Source organism: Pipra filicauda, unplaced genomic scaffold, assembly GCF_003945595.2.
Source record: "Pipra filicauda isolate LSUMZ 115617 unplaced genomic scaffold, ASM394559v2 scaffold718_size133179_pilon, whole genome shotgun sequence".
NCBI lineage: Eukaryota > Metazoa > Chordata > Aves > Passeriformes > Pipridae > Pipra > Pipra filicauda.
This window is the reverse complement of record NW_024104885.1, coordinates 45,144-50,651: the sequence shown is the minus strand read 5'-3', so window position 1 is coordinate 50,651 and position 5,508 is coordinate 45,144. Positions and strand designations below refer to the sequence as shown.

The 5,508-nt window shown below is 53.9% G+C and overlaps 1 long non-coding RNA gene across 1 annotated transcript; it reads left to right on the top strand.

Annotated features, from left to right (window-relative positions):
• The first annotated feature begins 1,175 nt into the window (after positions 1–1,175).
• On the top strand, positions 1,176–3,269 carry LOC120324819. The gene is made up of 2 exons (XR_005566451.1): positions 1,176–1,429; positions 3,012–3,269. It is a non-coding gene; the product is annotated as an uncharacterized LOC120324819 (long non-coding RNA).
• Positions 3,270–5,508: the final 2,239 nt, after the last annotated feature.

The window sequence follows — 5,508 nt, the reverse complement described above, 5'->3', positions numbered from 1 at the left end:
CCGTCCTATGGGGTAGAGTGGAGTCCGTGTCTGCTCCGTCCTATGGGGTAGAGTGGAGTCCGTGTCTGCTCCGTCCAGCGTGGGGTAGAGTGGAGTCCGTGTCTGCTCCGTCCAGCGTGGGGTAGAGTGGAGTCCGTGTCTGCTCCGTCCAGCGTGGGGTACTTGGCAGGGGAGACAGTCCCTAGGGAACAGGCTGCTCCACCGTGGGTCCCCAACGGGGTCACAAGTCCTGCAGGAGCCTGTTCCGCGTCGGCGCCTCCCCGGGCTGCAGGGGGTCTCGTGTCCCCCCACTCCCCGCTGGTATCCGGCGATCGCCACGTGGCTCCGGGGAGCCAACATCCTCCTGCCCAACCTGGGCACCCCCCACCTCCCCTTTCCCCAAATTCCCATCCCGGGGGGCGCTGGGGCCGAGGGGGGACCCTGGGGGGGTCCGGGGGGAGCGCTGGGCGCTGCGGGTCTGTCTGGCAACTGATGAGTCATCAGCGCTGCGCGCTCGGATTGGCTGAGCACTGCTTTGGGGGTGGGGCTGCAGGAAAGGGGGTTCTTTGCAGGGGAAGACATTTGGAGCTGGAAGGACTCCAAAGCTGAGCCGCAAATGCCCCTTGTGGGGATCGTGGGGGGTCCGCGGGAGGTGATTTGGTTTTGGGGGTGTCCCGGTGGCGGTTCCCGGCAGAGCCCCGGCGGTGGGCGGGGGGATGCGGGGTCCCCCCCCGCGGTGGGGGTTGGTCTTGTTGGAAATGATCCAACTTGCCTCAAATTTTCGTCAGTGGCAGCAGTTGACCGGGTTTCTTTTCACGGGCTCTTGTCGCTTTGATCTTTAAAGCACCCAAACTTGGAGTTTCTCTGCACTGGCTCTGATGAGCTTCCATAAACAAAGCCCGAGGGAGCTGAAGATTGGACGTCTGGGATCTTAAATTCCTGGTCCTTCAAGGACATGTTGAAGGAACCAGAAGGTCCAGAGGGGATTTACAAAGACATTGCAGCCTGAGAGTTGGAGACTCTGTGTCTGAGGAGGAGTGCTAAGAGGACCAAAGAACGTGGACCAAATTAGCCAGTTAAGGATAGAATACTAATTAGAGTCTTAATTAATGAAGATAATTCATTAGTTCATTAATTCGGGTAAATCATAACCAATGAACATTAATTTGTTTGTTTGTTCAAATGTATAAATGTGTGAAAAGTCTGGAAAGGGACAGGTGTGGCTGGAATGATTGGCTCCCTGTCTCTGGGAGCCAGAACAAAGCAGTGCCTGGCTCACCAACACTTCCCAGGGGCGTTGGAGGGTTTCATTTCTTCCCAACGCTTTTCAGGGACAATTCTTGGTGAGCCAGGTGGGACAATGCTGTCGACCCTCCAGGGATTCCGGGACCCTGAGGACTCCAGCGAGCAGTGAAAATATTCTTCTGGGAGATCTCAGTCCCTGGATCTGGTGAGTTCAAAGCAAGATCCCTGGAATTTTATTAAGGCATTCCTGAACATAGAAAAGGTATACCTAAGCATCCTAGAAATGGAGCTCTAGAACAGAATAGAATAGAATTGGGTTGTGAAAGTGATGATAGAACTGTAAAAGAAGGAGTGTGATATTTGGCTTATGAGAAGAAATCCCTACTGACTGAGTGAAAGGGGTGGGTTCCTGTCCCCAGGTGTGGTTCAGGGGGTGGGTTCCAGGCCCCAGGTGTGGTTCAGGGGGTGGGTTCCTGTCCCCAGGTGTGGGTCAGGGGGTGGGTTCCAGGCCCCAGGTGTGGTTCAGGGGGTGGGTTCCAGGCCCCAGGTGTGGGTCAGGGGGTGGGTTCCAGGCCCCACGTGTGGGTCAGGGGGTGGGTTCCAGGCCCCCCGTGTGCTTTGCCCACAGATCAGTCACACACAGAGCTCTTGCCCATAGAGCTGCTTTGGGGAGGGCTTTGCTCAGGTAACTGTGTTTGTCAAAGCCAATGGTCAGTGCTGGAGAAAGTGAAGTGTTTGGGGAGTGTGTGTTACTGGGAGTGTGTGTTATAGTATTAGAATCCTGTCTGACTCGGGGATGCCCATAATAGATATAAAAAAGAAAAAATTCACTTGCTGTAAGTGTTAAATGTGATAGTTTGTTCCTGTGTGAATTTTAAAGTGTTTGGTGCACATGAAATATTTGAAGGAAGGTAAATTGCCACAGCAGCTGTTAAGCTGGGACTGTGTGTTCAGAGCATTCTTTAGTGTCAGCTTTAGTGTTTGCAGGGGTTGGATTTGTGTTAATTGTGCCGATCTTCAATTAGTGATTAGTGAATTAGAGATTCAGTTTGTGGATTATAATACGGTTTTTCAGTTGCTGTTGTTTTGTCAGAGAAAAGAGAAGTGAACTGAAATCTCTAGATTTGTTCTTTGAACTGAGCAATAGTCAGGGTTTGGGAAGGTGTGGTTTGATGCCAGGGAGCAGCAGCAGCTGGGGAGGTTCCTCCAGCTGCAGGGGAAGGAGGCAGAAATGGTCCCAGTGAGGGAGGAACAGAAGAAAGGATTTGGGTTTGGAAAGCTTTGGAGGGTTTAGTGTGAGAGCAGGGATTTGGAATGTGCGTGGGGAAGGGACAAACAGGAGCTGCCACAGCCTGGACTCCCCCCAGGGCTCCCGGCCAGGCAGGAAGGCTCCTGCCCTTGGAAGGTGTGTGGGAAGGCCCGGAGGTGTCATCCCCAGCTGAACCTCTGCTCCATGGACACTGGGAGGGAGAAAATGGATGTCTTGGGAGATCCTGGAGTGGCGTGTTGGGTTTGAAATAAGAGTAAAAGACAATTTAGTCAGAAACGATTCCTGTTGGTGGTGGCACAGGGCAAAAGGAAAATGGGCCTTTCTTTCAACCATTAAAATTTGGAATTGGTAAATGGGTGTTGGCCCTTCAAATTCTTTATGTGCCTGACTGTGCTGTACCATTCCTAGGCAAGAGATGGATTTAGTGAGTTAAATGACATTTGAAAAAGGAAAAATCCAAGTTAGTGGGTGCAGCTGCTCTGTCATTTCTGGGTTTTGGTGTCATTGTGTCACTCAGGGATCCTGAGGAGGGTGAAGCCCTTCTGTGCAGGACTTGGAGATGGTCCTTGGCCTGTCCAAATGCATTAAATGCTGCTGCTGAAGGAGCCCCCCCAGTGATTTTATCTGCATTAAACCCCTGGAGCCCACGGGCACCTGCTCCTGCCTGGACAGTAACCAGGAGTTTCCTTGGACTGGTGTCCCCCAGGAAGGACGTTTTCCCCCCTGTTTCTGAGGCTTTTAATAGTCTTTGATCAATAAATATTTCTCCATGGGATTTCTCCTGTGGTGTCTTCTTGAAGCCTGAAGCAAGCAGAGGAGGGGATGCCAAAGATCCGCCCTCCCCACTCTATTGTCACTCTGCACCCCCCAGGCCCTTCCTCTGCAGTGTCCTGTCTCCCTGGACATCCCCCCTGGAACTTGTGCCCTTCCCTGCTGGCACGGGTGGGCACACCCCCCATCCCACTCATGTTCCCAAGCACTGCCAGGGCCACCTGGGTGACCAGCAGGACATGAGTGGGGGTGGCTTGTGAGAGAGTCCCCAAAGGCTCCCTGTCCCCAGAGAGCAGAGCCACGGGGACCAGGGCAGGTCCCCCAGCAGGTCCCACTGCAAATGGCCCGGTTTGTGCTCCAGGGAGGAACAGGCAAGGACCCAGCTTGGGAGAAGATGCTCCAGGAAAGGACGAAGAGTGTCCAAGACACAGGATTTGGGGCAGGAGAACACCTCAGTGCCCCCTCACACATGTGGTGTGAGTGAGAACAGCCCAGGGCAGAAACACCCACCTGCCCGGGGGCCCCAGCAGTGGGTCAGCACCAGGCTGCAAACAGGGCAGGGCAAAACTTGGCCCTGCAGACCCCACAACCGAGGCCAAAGAGAGACCAGCCAGGCCACCACCCCCAGCCCAGCCTATTGCACCTCCGGACACAAGAGTGGGGACCAAAGCTGTGCTTCTCCTTCCTCCTCTGCACCCAGGAGCCACAGCCCGGGGCACGATCCTGCCCCCAGCAGCACAGACTGCCAGGTCCCTGAGCCCCTGGGGCAGGAGCTCCTCGGGGCGCAGCCCCTGGGCCCTGCAGCACCACAACCTCCTGTAGGGCTGCCCCTGCCTGGGCTCAAACTGCCCAGCACGAGGGAAACCAGGAGCCAGAGAGCAGAGCTGGGGGCCTGCAGAACATCAGCATTCCCTGCCCTGCACAGCCAGGACAGTTTTCCAGAGCTCACTTAAAACAGCCCCTCCAGAACTTTCAGGGTGTTCCACAGGGCCCAGTCAGTCCCAGGATGACCCCAGTCACTCCTGGTCTCTCCCAGTATATCCCAGTATATCCCAGTATATCCCAGCTGCCCCCCCACCCCGAGCTGCCGTCGGACGCCGCCCCCCAAGATGCTGACGGGGGTCGGGGGCTCCGTGCTGGGGTTCCTCTGCCTGGGCCTGCATGGAATGAAGGGGCCAAGGTGACACTGCAGGGCCTCCTGGAACCAAAGAACCCTGAGACATTTGGGAACCTCCTGCAATCAAGGGACAATTGGGAGCCTGCAGGGCCTCCTGGAAAAAAGGGACCCTGAGACACTGTGGAAACTCATGGAATCCAGGGGCCTTTGTGACATGGGGGCCTCATGGAACCAAAGGAACCTGGAAACACTTGGGGAAGTTGTGGAATCAAGGGACCATTGTGACACTGCAGGGCAGGATGGAATTACAGGCACACTGGGACACTGTGGCAGGACATTCCCCCCTGGAATGGGACCAAGACAATGCCCTATTTGCAAATGTATCAGTGCTGAGCTGAGAGGGGCCCAGGCCAGGCCAGGAGATGTTGGAACCAGTCTGGGTTCAACCCTGAATTAACATCCTGATGGTGAGGCAACCCCTGGAGTCCAATGGCTGTCAGTCCATTACTTTATACTGTAAAGTTCCAGTCCCCTTTCCCAGGGGCAGGTTCTTCCAACATAACCCTTCTTGAGGTGTATGAGTGGAGGTTCCTCCCTTGGCTGGAGACCCCCTCAAAGGTCACTCCTGGAGGCTGAGAGCAGAGATTTCCCCACAAGTGTTGGTCTGGGTGAGTCACATCAATCTCTACTTAATAATTATTTATTTTTTGCCAGCTTTAGTATAATTGTTTCAACAATCTTATACTATACTACTGGTAGTTTTAACATTTATATTGTGTAGTAAATAATTCTGATTAAAATCTTTTGTCTGTTCATCTGTGGTAATGAATAGTTCATTTTCTATATCTGATTTTCCATCATTAAAAGCTGCAGGACAAAAGTGGTTCAATCACAGCTCTGTAATTCCTTTAATTCCAACCATTGGCATAATCTGGCAGCCGCCACCAAAACCCCCCCAAAAAACCCACTTCCTGAGAACTGCTCAATATACCCCCAAGGGACATTTGGGACTCAGCTCTGGAGTTCCCCAAGCTCCAAACCTCCACCCCCAAAACCCAAAATGAGACTCTCCCAAGATATCTGCGGTGAGCTCCCCATCCCTGGAGGTGTTGAGGGGTTGTGGGAG